The sequence below is a fragment of the Petromyzon marinus genome, chromosome 11, assembly GCF_048934315.1.
Source record: "Petromyzon marinus isolate PM22_M1 ecotype Great Lakes invasive population chromosome 11, UKy_Petmar_22M1.pri1.0, whole genome shotgun sequence".
Taxonomy (NCBI): domain Eukaryota; kingdom Metazoa; phylum Chordata; class Hyperoartia; order Petromyzontiformes; family Petromyzontidae; genus Petromyzon; species Petromyzon marinus.
In genome coordinates this window covers 10,042,685-10,065,120 of record NC_133677.1, presented here as the reverse complement: position 1 = coordinate 10,065,120, position 22,436 = coordinate 10,042,685, and the positions used below count along the sequence as shown (strand labels likewise).

General features: G+C 43.8%; 1 protein-coding gene and 1 long non-coding RNA gene across 2 annotated transcripts in view; both read right to left on the bottom strand.

Moving 5' to 3' along the window:
* The window catches only part of LOC116941231 (adhesion G protein-coupled receptor A1), a 223,669-nt gene that overhangs the window by 41,314 nt on the left and 159,919 nt on the right, over window positions 1-22,436 (bottom strand). The gene's annotated exons all lie outside the window — the stretch shown is intronic.
* LOC116941232 (uncharacterized) lies at window positions 53-9,308 on the bottom strand. The gene is made up of 2 exons (XR_004402660.2): window positions 5,688-9,308; window positions 53-4,223 (listed from the first exon to the last, which is right to left on the bottom strand). It is a non-coding gene; the product is annotated as an uncharacterized LOC116941232 (long non-coding RNA).

Below are 22,436 nucleotides of genomic sequence, written 5' to 3'. Positions count from 1 at the left end.
ATTTTAGACTATTGGGGAAGGAGCTGTTAACAAGCACCTCTGCTAGGCTTGGTTCAGTTTCAGTTCAGTTTATTTCGAAGTACCTTGTGAGCTAAGAAGCTCTTAAGTCGGGTTTCATCAATAAAAGCACACAATTTCCATGACAGACATAACACATCAGAGAAAAAGAAATGAATACAAATGAATAACTAAATTAAAAAACGTAAGAAATCGTATAATTTCAAATGTAAAATTTATCTTTTACAATTTTTAGCCAATTCAGGAATCAAAAAAGTGCATGGTTAGGCACATGAGGGTGGTGTGGCCACCACTATTCACGACTATCTTTGTCTCCCCAGTGCTGTTCAGGCTATATGGGCGAACTTGGTTCCTTATCTTTTGTATATTGTTTCAAAGTCAAGATTGAGAGATTAAAACAGTCTAGAGGCCAATCCAGCCGATGGAACCAGACCTCACCATCACTTCTGTATGGTATTGCAATTGTTGCCCCGGTCTCCACCTGTCTTTCAAGGATAACTCATCATCACCTAGGTCACTGACTTCTGGGTGCCACATCAATGCCTGTCCTGGCAACCCGCCCTGGTGGTACTAATTTGATTGATCTTGGCCAAGCTGGCTCCCAACAAGGGTTTAACCTTGTGGTCCGATTGTGACATCAGTGCTCTGACCGCAGCAACAGCCAGGGGTGCAAATTCCACATTATGCTGGTGGGAGATGATTTTTTTTTTATATTATATAGGACTCAAGTCCGATACTTTTAGTTTTTAATACATATAAAACTCAAGCCTTATCAATCTTTCACACATGTCCAAGAAAACAAAGTGGTACTCATTTTAACAAACCAAGCGGGTGTTTTGGTGAAGGCATGAGTTAAAACCGCTCTATCAGTTAGGTCGTGTGGTTTTGTGGCAAAGTCATTGGCTAGTTTTTTTCCCATAAAGTTCTGCATGGGTGGTGCAGAATGAGTCACAAATACACAGAGTGTACCCTTAAGTGACCATGCCACCCAAGGCCACTCTAGCCTCACAACCTACCGACTCCACATTTTGGAGTTAGGCCTGGCAGGCAGACTGGAGTCTGCGATTGAAGGGAATGGTCCTGCATTATTGGCCTTCTATGCAATCAGGCTCTCTGCAACAACAAAAACAGTCATGCGCCCAAAACAGGCACATTTCAAATTAATAAATTCCGACTATTGCCAAGCTTTGTGCATCCACTGTTCCGACTAGACCACTGCAATTAATTATTTGTTGGCATTCTAACTAAACATTTTACGAGATTGCAGCATACACAGAATGCATAGGCAAGGATGATTCGTGTTGGCAGCTCTCTGACTCAGTGATAAAAGTCCATATCCCTAAAGTACAAACCACATTCTCCATAAAACAGCCGCTGTCAATTCCTACCAGTACTCAGTGGCTCTCATTTAGCCAACGATGAAATAATTCGAGGCTGAGTTGACCCTGGCCAGGCTCCAGAACATGTGGTTTCATTATTGTAAACTTGCTGCGATATCATCTGAGCTATGATCAGGCAAGCAAGGAAGAGTCGATTTGTTATATAGGGATGTAGGAGAGCTATATAAATGAGTGTTTCATTACAGCACTGGGGGTCATGGTTTTAATATGAGGTTGAAAATGTTCTGATAGCAGGTATAGTTAAATCATACGTATAAATCATACATATAAATCATACGTGACCGATGTATAAAAAAAATTTAACTTAACCAATGAGTCACCAATATATAGTTTAAAACTAGATTCAATAAAAACAAAATCTGGGATACTATTTTTGCACCAACCTTTTTGCTATCCTTATTTGTCTGGTATCAGAGGTGTTTATTGGCAACTAAAAGTATTACCTCATCAGATACTTTAAGTTTTCAACACCTTGTGCTTAGATATCAGAGTAATGGACAGTCAAGGCTTTTCACTTTTATTTGAGATGCCTGGGCTGCAATAAGTAAATAAACAATGATTACCTTATGTTGTGGCATATTACGCAATGCTTAATAAAAGCTAATAAACTCGATTTGGTGCTTTCGTGACTGCAGGAATTAATCTGGTTTTTTTGGTAAAGTCAGGTAGAAATAAGAAAAAATAAAATTACATAATATAGACGTGTCCATTGCAACACAAGCAATCATCATCAGGTAGAGGAAACACATAACCGCAGATATATATACAGACCTTAAATAGAGGGAATTAACACAGATATACCAGGGGATACAGAGAGACGGAGCATCACACTAAATCAAACAGGGTTTAGCAAAATTTGGAAACTATGTAAATAAACACAAACGGTCAATTAAAACACAATTAACGCATGGTCTGGTTGAATACACTATTTAAAAGATTGTTAAATTGTAAGTTGAGTGTGAAATTTAAGATAGTGATAGAATACATACCGTAGAGACCTATGGGGGTAGACACGCACACAGTTAAGAGGTAAAGCAGCTCTGTACCGAGGCCTTAAATAGCCAGAGATGGAGGGACTGGGTGCTACGTTTTTTAATTAAAATTTTAAATTAAAATTTTGCCCAATTACAGTACATCCCATGTGTACTTCCATATTTCCCTGTAACAACATTGACACATCTAGTTGTGGAACATGAAAGTGAAACTTTAGGCTCTCTCAAAATCTTTCAAACGTCTACCTCATAACACCACCTTACCCTGCTGTCTGTTTGGCAGATGGGATAGTTATTTGGTCTGCCTTGTTATGTGCCAGATGCATTTGTGACTGAATGAAGCCATTTTAGTTTTTTGCGCAGATGGTTGTGGACTGGGCTGAGAACACCAATGTTTCTACACTTGAGAACCGTTTTTTTCCGTACAGCGAGTAAACCAGGGCTAGTGCCCAAGATAATCAGTGGTACTGGCCCAGTGCTTTGAGAGACATAATGAACATTAGTCCACCAAGCCATCTGGTCACATTTTAGGTGCATGTTTTTTTTTCTATACTTGTAGTAATGATACCAAACTGAATTGATTAAAACTGCTTGAGAGCAGCTTGTGTTTACATAAACCACTAAAATAAGTGTGGTGATGTCATATTCTATTGGACAGCAACAGCTATCCACAAATGAACAATATACAAGTCCCGCTGGAACTGACACATTTCATTTTTTTCCCAAAATGCAACAAAAAAGTGTTAATGAGCTCCTACCTGTTTTAATGTATGTGTAGTGTTCAACACAGAGGCACACACTCTGGATTGGGAGGCAACACTTTTATTTAACAACTTCCCTAGCGGGTAACACTGAACGTAACTCGGGTTCAGGAGGTGATATGGCTAACGATGTGAGTAGCGAGTTAACTCTAGACAAAGACCGGGAGACGACGAGACGCGGGACCTAGGCTTGATTCCACCGATGAGCCAAGAACTCTCTCGGGACTGCCCCTTCATGCTCCTGAGCGTGGCCTTGCTCCACTTTCAGCCACGCCCCCTTCGAGACCTTTCCCATAGGATCTCGACCGAGAATCACGTGCCCTCTCGGGTTCACTCAGGCTACCACATCCTCACTTGCCCTCTCTCAGGCCAGCACCAGGGCTATGCCCCCTACGGCTGGCTGACATGCCGTACTTACTCTGGTGCTAGAGAGGCTCCAGACGCACAGTTGCACCACTGTAACAGTAGCTGGCCCAAACACCCTAGTGACACCATTTACTTCACTACATCACCCCCCCCCCCCCTTTCTAAAACACAGCCGTCCCGGCTGATCACTATACCCTTAATAACAGCAACAACCAACAGCAAAAAATAAGCCTCCTAAAATTTTCTGTGTAACAATAACCAAAAACCCAACAACAATAAAGCAAGCAGCAACTGTCACCCAGACAATATGTACATAAATGGAGGAGCCCCCCAAAAAAATATTTCTGAACACATGACCAACACAACTCCCAGACAATGTACACCACCCAACACCCGTAAGCATGCCACAACCCACAAGCACATGAAGGACCAAGTCCAACCGGCAGCACAATCCGGCTCGCGTGTGTGTGTAATCGTGTGTGCGATCTCCAACGGCGTAGGGATAAATAAGACGGTGGGGAAGGGTCATTTCAACGGGCGGACTTGAAGAAGGTCCAATGGGTGCGGCCTCTCCCGGGAAGAATAACAAATGGGAGAAGCAGGAATGGGCGATGGCTGCTCCACTCTCCCCAATTCATGTCCAGTCGGCGCAACCGGCGACTCCAAGGTTACCAGGTGCTGGGATCCTGTGGGCGGAAAACCCGAAAACCCCTGAGGCACGACCTCCGCAGACACACGCCCCAGCTCGTCGGACACATCAGCCACCCGGCACTTGGGTAGTGGGGATGAAGGGATCCCGCCCGGCGGGGGAAAAAAATAACACGGTTTCCGACGCGTTGGATGCACAACCAACACCGGCGATGGAACTGAATCCGCACACATCCATCGACACAACATGGATGTCAGGGTCCCATGCCACCCTGCAACCATCCCATCTACCAGGTGGTGATAGGCCGAAGACTGAACTGTCTAGCACCCATTAACTCACACACCACAAATTATGTTTTGAACGTCTTCCGACATCCCGGGTCAAGAAGTCGCGCTTCAAGGTCGCCCCAGTCTTTGCATTTGAAGGTGCAGCAAAGAGTTTGGCGTAAAATTCGGCCAGCTCATGCACAAAAATGGCAGCCGCACACGAGAATCGCATCTCCGCGGTTTCCCGCGCCTGTCACAAAATCACACATCACAGCCCTCCCTTGAGGACTACTATGCACATATCATGTCACCCTTTACCACCCCCCTTGCCTTTCCAACACGACGTCTCCCTTTAACCATTGCATGCGTCGGCCGTATCGGGGGCGGGGGAATTTTTTACCCTGTCTCTCTCACCAGGCTCGCATTGCAGCGTTCGGCTGTATACAATCGAGCTGAGAGGACACATCGATCACTCTCTCAAAGACTCGCATTGCAGCATTCGGCTGTACACAATCGAGCTTAGAGGACTCAGCATTCACTCACTCCAACTCAGCCCCTGGCTACGCACAATCGAGCGGAGAGAGCAACGCTATTTGGCGGCAATTAACAGCCCAACGCACCCTCGATCCATTAGGAACATAAGCGGCATTCTCGCACAAGAAAAACATTTGTGCAACAATGAACAGAATACAACCAGTGAGTTCGAACCACACCGAACCTGTAGTTCCAAAATCCCCCTCAACATCAAACACGGGATTTTCTCGGGGCTCAGGGCACCCGAACTCAACAGCAAAGCACCATACACAATGCCCCCAATAATCAATGATATCGAGCAAATGCACTATATGCAGTCCGCACATTGTCAACCATCTCGAGCAATGCTCCATACAGTCCACACATCGTCAACAATGTCGAGCAAAGCACCATGCAGTCCGTACAACCATCGACAATCCTGATCAGTACAACATACAGACCTCATAAGAAATAGACGATTCTGATCAATGCACCGTACACAATAAGCAAAGAATCGGCGATCCAGAAAATGCACCACAACAAAAAAAACGATATTACAAAGCGGACTACTTACACGGACGTCACGGCCATACATCACCCAAAGCAACCCGATCCTCATGCTCCGCACTCCGACGACGAGTAACAATACACAAATCCGACCCGGCGCACGAAAATAAAGCCTGTTTGCAAGGGCCGCGTGTGGGAGATGTGTCACGACCCACCTGTGGACCCAGAGGAGCGGAAGACGGCAGGGTGCAAGACGACGGCGTCGCAGAAAGTCTTGCTGTATTCAGCGCGGCATCCTCTTGCGACTTGAGCCGGCAAAGCCACACTCAGAGCCGACGACGGGGCGCTTCTGGGCCGAGTGGAGCTCGCCCTCTGCAGGCGTCGATTTTTTTTGCGTGAATCGCGTTTTTGGCCGGAAGCGCGATTTTGGCGGGAATCGCGTTTTTGGCCGGAAGTGCGATTTTTGGCGGGAACTGCGATTTTGGCGGGAACCCCGTCCCGCCCGGCCGCGAATGGCGGCCGCTCGCGCCGCGTTTCTTGGGTTTCCCGCGCACACGGGCAACAGCAGCGGCTCTTCCAGCACGGAGCTCGGCTAGCAGTGCAGCTGCCGCGAACAAAATAAAAAAAAGTCGGTGGGGCTGCGCTGCACGTGCGGAGCTCTTACCCCGGTGGCAGCGGCAGTGGAGACGTAGCTTCCCACCCACTGTAAGCCACCATGCAGTGGGTAACCGGGCTGCAACCCCCCGGGGCCGTCTGGAGAATCTCCCCTCGCCGTCCTCCCCCATCGTAGACGTCTTCGTACGTATTTTTCTTCTAGTTAACATCGCTATCCTAGCCTATTTCCTAACTATTTACCACTTCTGACTCCAGTTGTAGTGTTCAACATGGAGGCACACACACACTCTGGACTGGGAGGCAACACTTTTATTTAACAACTTCCCTAGGGGGTAACACTGAACGTAACTCGGGTTCTATAGTAGGTGATATGGCTAACTATGTGAGTAGCGAGTTAACTCTAAGACGAAAACTCGGAGACGACGAGACGCGGGACCCAGGCTTGATTCCACCGACGAGTCAAGAGCTCTCTCGGGACTGCGCCTCGATGCTCCTGAGCGTGGCCTGGCTCCGCCTTCAGCCACGCCCCCTTCGAGACCTTTCCCATAGGATCTCGACCGAGAATCACGTGCCCTCTCGGGTTTCACTCAGGCTACCACATCCTCACGTGCCCTATCTCAGGCCAGCACCAGGACTATTCCCCCTAGGGCTGACTGACATGCCGTACTTACTCTGGTGCTAGAGAGAGGCTCCAGACGCACAGTTGCACTACTGTAACAGTAGCTGGCACGAACATCCTAGTGACACCATTTACATCACTACATATGTATGTTGACCTTCTTTTGCACCATACGTAGCCAACCGCGCTAATCGGAGGGAGAACAACAAACTAAACACAAAAAGCAGTTCTAAGCCTTAAGCAAAGGCTACATATATAGAAAAGAGCAATGGAGCAACTATTATTCCCATTTTCATCCTGAGTGAGTCCTTGATGAAAATTCCACATACCTATGGTAGGGATCAGTCTATCCTAATAACAACTGTTGACTTCCCACAAAGTGTTGCTAATTAATCAAATATGTGTGATATGCTGTTTCAACTGCCAAGGTGAGATGCACAAACTTTAACGGAGAAGGAAAGCGTAATTCAGCAGTCTATGTAGTCCAACGGCAGGCATCAAGACCATCCTTAATTTGTTAAACTAGTTTGTGACGTGTGAGTGCACCATACGTTTCAAGATATGCAAAGCGATCATCAAACACCGGCCGCTGATGCCAAGTGGCAGGCACGAGCTTCAGTGGGCCAACAAGATCACAGAAGCTCCATCTGCTCTTTGCATGGGTATGCATCACAGCCAGTGCCTCGTGGGGGAGGACAGAGGGGCTATTGCCCCCCCATTCGGCAGATTTAGGGTAAACAATAGAGTCCAGTTCCCCACCCCACCCCCCACAGAATCACTGAGGAAGTAGAAGCCAATTGACGTACATTTTACAGTTAAAATAACATAGAATCAACACATCCCGTTTATCATTTATATAACACCTATAGGATCTTACCAATGCACTGAAGATTACAAATGTTATAGTGTAACTCTAGCAGGAGTTCAAAGCCATGTCCTTGGATGTAAAATGTTATTTAATGGCAGATTTACAACTCTTGTGTTGCATCTGCCTGATAATAACAGATATGTCATCCATTTATTTACGGTTCAAACTTATGTCCACAGCATTTTACGATTGCACAAACAAGATTATTATGTTATGTGTTCTATTTATGCACATTCCTGGAACAATTATATTAAATATCACAAGATTTTGTACTTGCCTCAATTTATGAGACCAATTTGAGATGTTGCTGCATGTTTTTAAAACTTAGTAGTGCTGCAAAAGATAGCATTATGTGACACTACATTGTTACATGCCTGGTTTAATTAACTCTGAATGTAGACCACAGGAAATGTAGCATTCATACAAACAACATACACACTAAAAACCATGCCCACTCCTTCAAACTAATTCTTATCATTCTTTAACATAAGTGAAATGTAACCACTCTCTTTTTATGTGATGCATTTATTCATTGCTCTTTTCCATTTTTCTAAATAATCTTAATTTTGTCAACATCCAAAATATACCTTTTAAGTTACCAAGTACATTTCGATTATGTTTCCCAAAATACTGAAACATTGTTCTGCCAAAAGAGGAATAAAAAAAGTATTTCTGTATATACCTTTGTAGGTCAGTTGCACATGTTGGAGGCCAGTCAAAACAATAGGTTCAGCTCAATTTAACATTTGATTTACATTGGCTGTATAGGACATAAATGCATTAGTATTATCACTAATCAAGTGTTCAAATTTCAATTCACTCCCCTGGCATCCTTGTTGAAGAACACGCTTCAGGCAAAGACCTGTCCTATAGAGGTGTACAGAAGCAAATGGCAGTTGAGGTGAGAAAGGTCAGTCAAATCCTGCTGTTTTCAATTGAGCTCCATAAATATTAGCCTGAGTGCTAGATGTAGCTGGAAACCTCAAATTCCATCACCAAAAATCGTAGTGTTCTGGAAAATATTGGTGCTCTTTGTGTTGGTGAGAATCCATTACGGTACACACCATGAAATACTGTACAGCAGAGCCCTTTACATTTTTACTTGGAATAATTTGCATTCAAAAGCGTGCCACATTTTTTTATGGAGGAACCACTATCCAAAGGCCAACCGCATACACACACAGACTACAATCAGCATGAAAAAATACTTTGACAAAATGTAACGGTAACAAAGGAATGCAAGTACATTTCACAATTACAGCGAGGGAAAAAAGTATTTGATCCCCTGCTGATTTTGTACGTTTGCCCACTGACAAAGAAATGATCAGTCTATAATTTTAATGGTAGGTTTATTTGAACAGTGAGAGACAGAATAACAACAACAAAAATCCAGAAAAACGCATGTCAAAAATGTTATGAATTGATTTGCATTTTAATGAGGGAAATAAGTATTTGACCCCTCTGCAAAACATGACTTAATACTTGGTGGCAAAACCCTTGTTGGCAATCACAGAGGTCAGACGTTTCTTGTAGTTGGCCACCAGGTTTGCACACATCTCAGGAGGGATTTTGTCCCACTCCACTTTGCAGATCTTCTCCAAGTCATTAAGGTTTCGAGGTTGACATTTGGCAACTCGAACTTTCAGCTCCCTCCACAGATTTTCTATGGGATTAAGGTCTGGAGACTGGCTAGGCCACTCCAGGACCTTAATGTGCTTCTTCTTAAGCCACTCCTTTGTTGCCTTGGCCGTGTGTTTTGGGTCATTGTCATGCTGGAATACCCATCCACAACCCATTTTCAATGCCCTGGCTGAGGGAAGGAGGTTCTCACCCAAGATTTGATGGTACATGGCCCCGTCCATCGTCCCTTTGATGCGGTGAAGTTGTCCTGTCCCCTTAGCAGAAAAACACCCCCAAAGCATAATGTTTCCACCTCCATGTTTGACGGTGGGGATGGTGTTCTTGGGGTCATAGGCAGCATTCCTCCTCCTCCAAACACAGCGAGTTGAGTTAATGCCAAAGAGCTCCATTTTAGTCTCATCTGACCACAACACTTTCACACAGTTGTCCTCTGAATCATTCAGATGTTCATTGGCAAACTTCATACGGGCATGTATATGTGCTTTTATTGAGCAGAGGGACCTTGCGGGCACTGCAGGATTTCAGTCCTTCATTGGGTAGTGTGTTACCAATTGTTTTCTTGGTGACTATGGTCCCAGCTGTCTTGAGATCATTGACAAGATCATCCCGTGTAGTTCTGGGCTGATTCCTCACCGTTCTCATGTTCATTGCAACTCCACGAGGTGAGATCTTGCATGGAGCCCCAGGCCGAGGGAGATTGACAGTTATTTTGTGGTTTCTTCCATTTGCGAATAATCGCACCAACTGTTGTCACTTTCTCACCAAGCTGCTTGGCAATGGTCTTGTAGCCCATTCCAGCCTTGTGTAGGTCTACAATTTTGTCTCTGACATCCTTGGAGAGCTATTTGGTCTTGGCCATGGTGGAGAGTTTGGAATCTGATTGATTGATTGATTGCTTCTGTGGACAGGTGCCTTTTATACAGGTAACAAGCTGAGATTAGGAGCACCCCCTTTAAGAGTGCTCCTAATCTCAGCTCGTTACCTGTATAAAAGACACCTGTATAAAAGACACCTGGGAGCCAGAAATTTTTCTGATTGAGAGGGGGTCAAATACTTATTTCCCTCATTAAAATGCAAATCAATTTTTTACATTTTTTACATGCGTTTTTCTGGATTTTGTTGTTGTTATTCTGTCTCTCACTGTTCAAATAAACCTACCATTAAAATTATAGACTGATCATTGCTTTGTCAGTGGGCAAACGTACAAAATCAGCAGGGGATCAAATACTTTTTTCCCTCACTGTAATTAAGAATTGCATGGTGGTGTAAGCGAGTTTACAATTTAAAGTTTATCTTTTTAAATGTTGCTTAATCTCATCTGTCCTTCTGTGTTGTTTCTGGACGTCATATTTGGTCTGCAATTAGTTTATTCTTGAAAAAAATCGCTGAAATACCCCTCTGTTCTGGTGCCACAATATGTACTGGCATGGTAAACGAAGATGAGGACATTACATATTGTTAATATTTGACAGCATCTGAGAGCTTCTGGAAAATTGTATGAATTAAGATAGGTGGGAAGATACCTCAATATAGATAACATGTATTTTTTAAAAATTAAAATCCATTATTCTTTTAGTTGAAACACTTGCAACAAATCGTCTGTGCCCAATTCAAAACAAAAATTACAGCCCCGCGTGTGCTCACAACAGCAATACTGTACAGTAGTTGTTTTTTTTTATTCAGAAAGTATATTGTTGAAGTTTACATTGGGAAAAAAACATGTCGAACAATTGTATTTTATAACGTCATTAACATCAAACAAATAAAAAAAGGCAGATCAGTACACCTAAGTATTATCCTCATGCTAGATTTAATTACAGCTGGCTAGTTTTAGAGATTTTCCAAAGATAAAACTGTCATAAAATACAATTGAAAAAAATGAAGGTTTTTAGTGGAAAAATAACAACCACACAATTGACTATAAAATGTTCACAATGGAAGGGATGTCAAAAGGCATACTCTGTGCGTTTCTGAAATTCTGGGCGCGCACAACAGATTTGAACAGCTCTGTGGTTCAAAATCGACATGGTTGTTGCTGGTTGGTCAGCTGTCAACCGTAATGGCTTAGACGAGGGGAGAGAAAGCTTCACAGCCGCACCATCGGCTGATCGCTGAGTATATACTGCATTGGTGAAGCGTAACGCAATTCAAGTGGATTGATGGTTAGGTTTGAAAGGCAAAAGCCCAAGAAAGATTGGACAAAAGTAGGGGTCAGTTAGACGACCAGTTTAAAAGAGGAAGTCCTGATTGGTAGAGAGGGATACTGCGGTTAGGAAAGATTGAGAAAGCTCTAAAAAATGTAAGGAGTGCACTCTGAGGCGGATTTGAATATTCTTTCTGTTCGAGCATGTGTCACAGTGTAGCTTGGCTTAATAAAGAACACTACATGCGGTACAGTGCCTTTCAATTGAAACAAATATTGATGGAAATGTGTGATGCTGAAATTTTCAGAACTCTGGTTTTGGGCATAAAAAATAATACTGTTCTAAAATTGTAGATTTCGCATTCAACACAACAGCAGTTATCCTAGGGATAAACCGACCATCATTACGTGAATTTGGAATGTCCACTTGCTGGCTCAGGGCTGCAATGAAGATAAGTGCCACCGGCAATACTAATTTCGTCATGGTGACATGCACCTGTAACTTCAGACGTTTAATTTTTTATTTTGTTTGATTTATTACCAGGGAGGAACAAACATTATTTATCTCCCACGATGTTTCATATTGGTATTCTTTGCTTATTTCAAAGAATGATGGTTGGCATGTTGATAGATGAGCGGAAACACAATTGAGAAAAATCATTTAGGATTCTCCATTGAGAGGTTTCTAATGGTTGAGCATCGCTTATAATGTGTAGTGACATAGAATGGGTCACTAGGGCGCATAGCGCTGGTTACTTGTAGAGAGCGAGATTGTGGGTGTAGTAGCCCGGTCTACCAGCAGGGCACATGATAGGCCGGGGTAAGGGATGTCAGGTAAAGGTGACAGAGGGGACACGTCGGGTGAAGCCCAGAACCTTCTGGTAGGTTCCAGAAGGGGGCGTGGCCGAGGGCAGAGCCAGGCCACGCTGGCGAGGATAAAAGGGAGGTCCCGACGCTGGGTCGGGGCTGTCGTTTGGAATTGAACCCATCGTCTACGCCATTCTTTGTCCCCGTTTTCACATCCTCGGCATTGTGGGTCAGGCAGTGTGCCGGCTGTCCGGACCCTGTACTGTGGAGGTGCAGAATAAACGTGTGTGCCTCCTACTATTAGTGTCTCTGAAGTAACTACTAAATATGTAAAAATTATCTGTGTGTGTTTACGGTGCAAAATAAGTTCAACATACAAACATCTCATTTCCTTTGTTAGTATTTTAAAATCTAAAATAAAATAAATATGACAATCATCATATTAAGTCAGTCTTTGGGTAATGTTGTTAGTGCCGATTTATTTAATTCGGTAATTATATCTGAAGGTCATTCCAACAAGCACATTATTTTGAAACCCATCTTCACAAGATTACCCTTTTCATGTACTGATGTTTGCATTTTTCTTTGGCTTTTAATGACTTGGTAATGTGTGCAAGCAATGTGCAGAGATAATCAGGAGTTGTATCTCCAAATTTCTCAGCTGTAAAATAGGCCCCCAAATGTGAAATAATGTACGTACAAATTATGGTGTGAAAAGTCAATAATTAGCTCTTTAGTACTGTATGTCAAGTGGAAATGTATTAGCTGTGATTCAATTCCTACTTTACAGCTATTAGTAGCACTCATATTCACCATGCAGTGTTTAACCACCACACTGGAGGTTAAACACTGCACTGCCTGCTTAATTATTTTCTCGCACTGCTCATCTTTGGAAAATCCCTCCCATCCTCTTATACCCCGCAACTTCTATCGCCTTGCTCCGTTAAATATGATCATTGTCACATCACAACTTTAACGGGACAGTACCGCGTGTTTCTGCTCACTCCACGTGTTGCGCCTTTGGGCCTGTGTTTAGCAACTAAGAAAACAAGTGGCAAACTTCTAGGCCAGATCTGCCGTTTTCTCTGGCATCACAATAAGCTCTCAACTGCCCAAACTAGCAAGAATGGTGGGTGCACTTTTAGCCAACTGTGACAGTGCATTGCAAGGCCGTAATTATCATATATTCAAATGTGCTCAAAATGTCCCCCCCCCAATATATTGATTTAAAAAATGTTTTTTTTATTGAATTGCTTTGCTAGGACAGGCAACCACGCACTGCCGTCCGAAATAATCATTAGCAAATGTAATCATAACTAAACTTAATAAATTGCAATTATTATTACACCGGTTCTAGCATTACGCAGTTCTGCATGTGGTTTGTCCAAGTGGTGTTGCCGTATCTCAGCAGAAGCCGTTGCTCGATTGCTGTGGGTAGGTACAATCAATGTCGGACACTGTCCTATCTCTCCATTTCATTACTTTCAAATGTATTAAAAAGTGGAAAACTAGAATGCAATATGAGTGTTACGTCGGCTATATCACTGTCGAGTGGAATCAAACGTTTTTTGGTGAAAACGGGCCGATCTGCGATTGCTAATCAATCAACCATCAGTAACGTTAGCTATCATAGCTAAGTAAGTTACTTGGAAAGTTAATTAGCCACACATTTACCCAGGGACCAACAGTGGCACTCACGGGCGTATCCAACTAACGTTAATGTCTTTATTACGTTATATTTGTCAGAAAGCCCACGTGATGTCTGAGTAAAGTGACAATCATTTATCTTGCGCAGCATGTGTAATATTTGTAGACAGTAGTAGCTTTCATTTATTGCATATTCGTATAGTATAGTGTCGAGCTGTACTTGTTTATGATAAATAGCATTATTTGTGTTTCTTTGATTAAAGTGCAAGCAGTTTTATGACAGTCAACTTTCATTCACAGTGTGTGTCATGAGCAAGAGGAAGGGTGGCAGTGATATTCATCAGTTTTCTTGGGCAGCCTCAGAAAAGAAGAAAAGTAAGTTGAGAGCAGTGAGAAAATGAGTACCAGTCAGATGATAGAAGTATACAGTAGTACAAGAGATGAGTCAATGTTTCTCGATATAATCATTGCCAATCAGATCAGAAATGGTTATTAATCCATTCCTGAACATCATGGCAAGAAACACCACTTGTTTACTGATAATATTTCTTTCATGTTCACTCTGGTGCATTCAGAGTAAAGAGAGAGAGGGAGAGAGAGAGAGCATGAGGATGCCGATAGGGCAGGGAGAGCAGCTGACATGGAGGTGAGTGAGAAAAGGAGCAAATATTGATGGTTAAGACCGAATAATGACATCACAACAGTCTAATCCTAATGTTAGTTTAAGCTGAGATATTCTTCTAAGTATGGCTTCTGATGTGTATTTCAGATAATACAATCAAGCAGGGAGAGTGAGATTGAGACAATGACAGACATACAGTGAGGGAAAAAAGTATTTATCCCCTGCTGATTTTGTACATTTGCCCACTGACAAAGAAATTATCAGTCTATAATTTTAATGGTAGGTTTATTTGAACAGTGAGAGACAGAATAACAACAACAAAATCCAGAAAAACGCATGTCAAAAATGTTATAAATTGATTTGCATTTTAATGAGGGAAATAAGTATTTGACCCCCTCTCAATCAGAAAGATTTCTGGCTCCCAGGTGTCTTTTATGCAGGTAACAAGCTGAGATTAGGAGCACACTCTTCAAGGGAGTGCTCCTTATCTCAGCTTGTTACCTGTATAAAAGGCACCTGTCCACAGAAGCAATCAATCAATCAATCAGATTCCAAACTCTCCACCATGGCTAAGACCAAAGAGCTCTCCAAGGATGTCAGGGACAAAATTGTAGACCTACACAAGGCTGGAATGGGCTACAAGACCATTGCCAAGCAGCTTGGTGAGAAGGTGACAACAGTTGGTGCGATTATTCGCAAATGGAAGAAACACAAAAGAACTGTCAATCTCCCTCGGCTTTGGGCTCCATGCAAGATCTCACCTCGCGGAGTTGCAATGATCATGAGAACGGTGAGGAATCAGCCCAGAACTACACGGGAGGATCTTGTTAATGATCTCAAGGCAGCTGGGACCATAGTCACCAAGAAAACAATTGGTAACACACTACGCCGTGAAGGACTGAAATCCTGCAGCGCCCGCAAGGTCCCCCTGTTCAAGAAAGCACATATACATGCCCGTCTGAAGTTTGCCAATGAACATCTGAATGATTCAGAGGACAACTGGGTGAAAGTGTTGTGGTCAGATGAGACCAAAATGGAGCTCTTTGGCATCAACTCAACTCGCTGTGTTTGGAGGAGGAGGAATGCTGCCTATGACCCCAAGAACACCATCCCTACCGTCAAACATGGAGGTGGAAACATTATGCTTTGGGGGTGTTTTTCTGCTAAGGGGAAAGGACAACTTCACCGCATCAAAGGGACGATGGACGGGGCCATGTACCGTCAAATTTTGGGTGAGAACCTCCTTCCCTCAGCCAGGGCATTGAAAATAGGTCATGGATGGGTATTCCAGCATGACAATGACCCAAAACACACGGCCAAGGCAACAAAGGAATGGCTCAAGAAGAAGCAGATTAAGGTCCTGGAGTGGCCTAGCCAGTCTCCAGACCTTAATCCCATAGAAAATATGTGGAGGGAGCTGAAGGTTCGCGTTGCCAAACGTCAGCCTCGAAACCTTAATGACTTGGAGAAGATCTGCAAAGAGGGGTGGGATAAAATCCCTCCTGAGATGTGTGCAAACCTGGTGGCCAACCACAAGAAACGTCTGACCTCTGTGATTGCCAACAAGGGTTTTGCCACCAAGTACTAAGTCATGTTTTGCAGAGGGGTCAAATACTTATTTCCCTCATTAAAATGCAAATCAATTTATAACATTTTTGACATGCGTTTTTCTGGATTTTGTTGTTGTTATTCTGTATCTCACTGTTCAAATAAACCCACCATTAAAATTATAGACTGATCATTTCTTTCTCAGTGGGCAAACGTACAAAATCAGCAGGGGATCAAATACTTTTTTCCCTCACTGTAGAGAGAGAGAGAGAGCAGACAGGCAAGCGAAGATGAAGGTAAAGGAGAGGGAGGCGAGGAGCTTGGACCTCGCCCAAAGCAGCCAAATGTTAATGTCATACCTAGTCAAACCCTATCAAATAGTTTCAAGTTTCATTTATTTGGTATAGCCCTGTGAGCCATGCGGCTCTTGAGTCGGGTGCAACCGCAACAAACAAAATATGAACAGAGAACATCTTAAAGCGACGACGCGCAACAGAAACATCCTGGATAAACCAGCACTTCTTCCAGAAAAAAACCCCACTGTATTACAACCCTGTGTGCAAAAATCCCAAATAGGACACTACTTTCAGGAGAAATGGTTTAAAGATTATACTTGGCTCCATTACAGCCCCGCCTTGAAGGGGGTCCCCTCTGTTTCTATTGTGTCACTGTGGTCCACACTGCGTTAACTTATATTCTTAGCTCTTTCGGTAAAGTCACGTTGAAGGGAAACAATAAAATAATAAAAAATATATAAAACAATAAAAATTCTCACGACGTTTCGACCATAACACAAACGGTCGTCATCAGGTGCGTCGGTTTGCATTAATTTATTTATTTTTAAACGGTGTATTTATTTATTTAAAAACGTTAGCGCCACGCGCAACGATTTGGCAGTTTATTTAGGACTAGTCCATCTATATTCTGAAAAGAGGAGGGGGGAGACGAAATTTTTTATAATGTATGCTGTCTGAAAGCCACTGTAAGCGTGAACAATCAATTAAGACCTGAAATGGTTTATCAAATCTTTCCAATGATTGCTAAGATAGAATCCATCTTCTCGGTTGAAATTGTCTCTGTGCTTGTATATGTGGATAGCCTCATGAACGAATCTCTCATGGAAGCCAGATGGCTTACAAAGAACCTCTGTCTTGGAAAAGTCAATGTCATGTGAGCCTACTGAATTATAACAATGATCTGCCACGGCCGAGGTGTTGGTCCTTTGTTTTATATATATTTTATTATTTTATTGTTTCCCTTCAACGTGACTTTACCGAAAGAGCTAAGAATATGAATTACCGCCGTCACGAAAGCTTTAAATCAAAATTTTGCATTAACTTAGTTACGCAGGCTGCCTGTGTAGCCTCTCCACTCGTAAGATAATCAATGGGTCTGGTGCATGAATTTGGGGCTACTTTAATCAATCTGGCAAGTTCAAGGTGATTTTCCAGGAAATCACAAAATCAGAGCATGGTTTCACCTCGTTGAAACCTCTCTGTCCCACCAGGTTTTCAGCCAGTATGAGTCAGTGCTGACAGCCCTTGAAGAAATGGCATCATGCAGCTCATCTGACACTTCAACTAAGGCCAATGGTCTTCATGGAACATTTCTAAAAAGGAACACTGTGCTCAGCCTTGTAATGGCTGAAGACCTGATAGGGGATTTGGAGTGCCTGAACACCTCCCTGCAGCTTAGGAAACAGACTGTTTCAGGCATGTTGGAGGCTGTGGACCATGTCAAAACAAGCATGCAGGACAAGCGAACGGCGGAGCACTTTGATGTCTTGTTTGCACAAGCAACTGCAATGGCTACAAAGTTGGACCTACAACCTATTCAGGTACCTCATGTCCACAAACCTACAAAGCGTTACAGCGGTCAGGCTGCAGCCCATATCCATCCGGATGCCCAGTCTTTGTACAGAGCCCAATTCTACAACGCCTTGGACACAGTGAAATCTCAATTCATAGAGAGGTTTGATCAAGCTGGATTCCACAAGCTGCAGCAGCTTGAAAATGTGCTGCTACACGGAGACACGGACAAGGTGGTAGATGAGTCTCCTGAATTGAATTCAAGACTACTGCAGGTGCCGCTGGCCATGTTTGGGGCTAATTACACATCAAACGAGCTCAGATGTTGCTAGCGTTATTACGGAAATTGTGCCAGAGGTGAGAGGTCTCTTCTGTCAAGTGGAAGCTTTAGTAAGGCTTCTGCTGGTCGTCCCTACCTCCTCTGAAGAGGCTAAGAGGCGTTTTAGTGCCCTGAGGAGGCTTAAGACATGGCTTAGATCGTCTATGAGTCAAACAAGGCTGAAAAATGTGGCCATGTATCACGTGCACCAGGAGAAACTGGACCTTGAAGGAATATACTAGTCTTCTATCGGTATCAATGATAAGCACAAAAAGGCCTTGGGATCCTTTGCTTGAAGAATGGCAAGTCAAAACACTTGTCATTGCCTGGAGAGGAGAGGATAGGAGAGCAGAGGAAAGAGGCATAAATGACTGCAGAGCAGGGGAGAGGAAAAGAGATGACCGGGGAAGAGAGGAGAATATAGGACCAGAGGAGAGGAGGAGAAAGGGCTGGAGAGGAGAAGAGAGGAGAGCAGAGCAAATGCCCCTGCTGCCCACCCAAGTTTACTTGTAAATATGTTGTGTAGTGCACCAGTTGTTGTGTAGTGCAGATCGACTAGAAGACAGAGCTTCCAGTAAGGGCTTGTGCCGGTTTATTAAACACAAGGTAACAACTTACACCAGAGGTAGGTGTCCCTATACTCGGTCCTTCACGTGGACCTCAGGCTCTAATCTTTCCTTAGCCTCGGCTATCCTCTTGGGCTCTCTCACTCGAGTTGGGACGGGAGTTCAGCCAACACCGCCCGACCGAGGAGGGCAGCACCCCACGTAACCTTAGCCGGCTCTTACAGACTTCTCTGAGCCCTACCCCTGGCTATCTCTTTGGCTCTCCTACTCGTCGAACCCGGACGGGGGATCAGCCAACACCATCTGGTCATGAGCAGGAGAGACCTCCTTCAGACGTTCTGCATCCCGGGCTCCCACAACGACCCTGCTTTCATCATCGGGTCCCCCTTAAGTATCCCCTTAGGCGGCTCCTCCCCCTTTCTCGGACCCGCCCTCGTTCTTCCCGATATCTGCCTCCGGTACTCATGACATGACGTCATCGCGTCTCACAGCACTCATGACGTCACGTCATAAACTACTCCTCTACAAATATGTAAAACAAAAATTTGCTAAACCTTGGTCACAATATCTGGACTTGTCTTCATACAACAATGCATAGAATTCTGTTTATATAAATGTGGTTATGGTTGTACTTTATTAATCCCTACTTTCTGCCATTACATACAATAAAACAAGAAAAGGTAAAAAAATCAAAAACAGCAATGTAATAAAATACATAATTATACATTATTGTAAAAAATAAATAAAAAGTCCATCCCATGTGTTAGTGATTTTTATTTTATTTTAGGCAGGAAATGAGTTTTTTTATTTATATTTTTTTCTGGGGGAGGGACCCCCAGAACCCCTGGAAGATTTGGTCCCCCCCAATGTTGACTCCATGGCTACGGCCTTGGTGCATTGGCACTGATGAGTGATGACAATCTACATATATAAAAGGGAAATTTGTGAATGTGTGTCTATTCGAAATGTTTAGCATACTTCCCAACATGCAACAAACTTGAAATTTGGCATGTGGGTAGCTTCCAGACTGTATACAATGCAAAAAGTATAAAAATTGACTTTTGTATTTGGGGGGGGGGGGGGGGGGGGAGGCGCAATAATGGATATATTTTACACGGCAAGTGAGTGCGGTAGCGTTACGCAGTGTGCCTGCTGACGTTACTCCCCCCCCCCCCCCAAACCCTCCACGTAGGCCGTGTATTGATCCAAGACAAGAATCCAAGTCTCGGGCGAAGCCGGGTAGTAAAGCTAGTGTATTTATAATACAGCTCACCACTATCATTACTGCGTAGCTTTGTGTGGTTGAGCTGTATTGTTCTCCAATGTGTTTTCGTGTTGTACTCCATGTTGTTCCCGAAGAAGCTCCAAGCAGATGGAGTGAGATCCGGAGTGCAAGCCAAACCGCACGCAGTACATCTCAAAAATACAACAGAGGGCTCTTAACTATTATGAGAAAGTGTATTAAGGCTTTCTATTCCTTAAAGTTTGGCATATGCAGTAGTGAGGGCTTTTTTAACCTTGAGAAGCAGGGTTGTGTAAATACAAATTTAAGATAACCACATAGGCAGGGATACACAAGGTTGAACAAAAAATCCTTCACCACATTCACCGCCTTATAAGAGGATGACATACCTATCAATGCCAATGGGTTCTCCAAATGTCAACTTCCTATGTCCCTTCTGCTTTGAAGGGCCACTGCCCTAAATGTCAGCTAAGACAGAGCTAATGACGAACATGGGGGTTTCTGGGTGCATGCAGATGTGATTGAGTACTGTATTAAAATTGCATACAGGACTTGGATAATTAAAAAAAATTATTAAAAGGTGTGTTTTGGATCTCTGGTAAATATCTAGAGGTGTTAACTACTGACTGTTCGGTAACCTGCATTGCCACGAGGTATCAAAGGGGCAGTGCAGCGTTACCTCTGTGTACATAACGGTTGGGGTCAGACGAGGTGAAGTGGATCGTAGTCACAGTTTGGTAAGAACCAATCAGACAGTTCCACGTGGGAATGTGGGATTGGTTACACCTGGCCACAAACGGGTATAAGAAGGGTGACCGCACAGAGCGTGGGGAGTTCTGTCCCTACACAAAGACCGAAGCCCGGGCTGAAGATAGCCAGGACCCTGGACCCAGCCTTCAGGCCCTTCTGAGGGCTAAGGCTTGGCGCATCCAGAGGTCAAGACCCGCTGGGCCAGCGGTGGGTCAGATAGCCTCGCCTAGGTCCCTGCCGGAGGACTCTAGGATAGCGGTAGACATGTGAGTAAGTCCCGCCAAGATAGGAGGCTGTACCTCCTTAGGTTAGGAAGAGACCTGTTTGTAGGTCACGCTAAGTCCGGAGGCTGTACCTTCTTGGGGTATCGGGTGAGGGGACCGTATACCCCTCTGTGTTTTAAGGACTGTGTAAAGAGAAGTATTACAATAAACAGAGTGTGCCTCATAAGAAGTTTATTCGTCATTATAAACACTACAAATACATGACGAGAGGGTCCGAACTTGAGGTGTTTCAATTTGCAGGGAATGTACTTTATTTGTACGTGAATTAATGTGCAAGAAAATTCTGTGGGGGGTCACATAGCACGTGTTGAGTATTGTTTGAGTATAGATGATTGCCTTAGCATGACGATGCCGTGACGTATCTACAGTGAGGGAAAAAAATATTTGAGCCCCTGCTGATTTTGTACGTTTGCCCACTGACAAAGAAATTATCAGTCTATAATTTTAATGGTAGGTTTATTTGAACAGTGAGAGACAGAATAACAACAACAAAATCCAGAAAAACGCATGCCAAAAATGTTATAAATTGATTTGCATTTTAATGAGGGAAATAAGTATTTGACACCTCTGCAAAACATGACTTAGTACTTGGTGGCAAAACCCTTGTTGGCAATCACAAAGGTCAGACATTTCTTGTAGTTGGCCACCAGGTTTGCACACATCTCAGGAGGGATTTTGTCCCACTCCCCTTTGCAGATCTTCTCCAAGTCATTAATGTTTCGAGGCTGACGTTTGGCAATTCGAACCTTCAGCTCCCTCCACAGATTTTATATGGGATTAAGGTCTGGAGACTGGCTAGGCCACTCCAGGACCTTAATGTGCTTCTTCTTGAGCCACTCCTTTGTTGCCTTGTCCGTGTGTTTTGGGTCATTGTCATGCTGGAATACCCATCCACGACCCATTTTCAATGCCCTGGCTGAGGGAAGGAGGTTCTCACCCAAGATTTGACGGTACATGGCCCCGTCCATCGTCCCTTTGATGCGGTGAAGTTGTCCTGTCCCCTTAGCAAAAAAACACCCCCAAAACATAATGTTTCCACCTCCATGTTTGACGGTGGGGATGGTGTTCTTGGGGTCATAGGCAGCATTCCTCCTCCAAACACGGCGAGTTGAGTTGATGCCAAAGAGCTCCATTTTGGTCTCATCTGACCACAACACTTTCACCCAGTTGTCCTCTGAATCATTCAGATGTTCATTGGCAAACTTCAGACGGGCATGTATATGTGCTTTCTTGAGCAGGGGGACCTTGCGGGTGCTGCAGGATTTCAGTCCTTCACGGCGTAGTGTGTTACCAATTGTTGTCTTGGTGACTATGGTCCCAGCTGCCTTGAGATCATTGACAAGATCCTCCCGTGTAGTTCTGGGCTGATTCCTCACCGTTCTCATGATCATTGCAACTCCACGAGGTGAGATCTTGCATGGAGCCCCAGGCCGAGGAGATTGACAGTTCTTTTGTGTTTCTTCCATTTGCAAATAATCGCATCA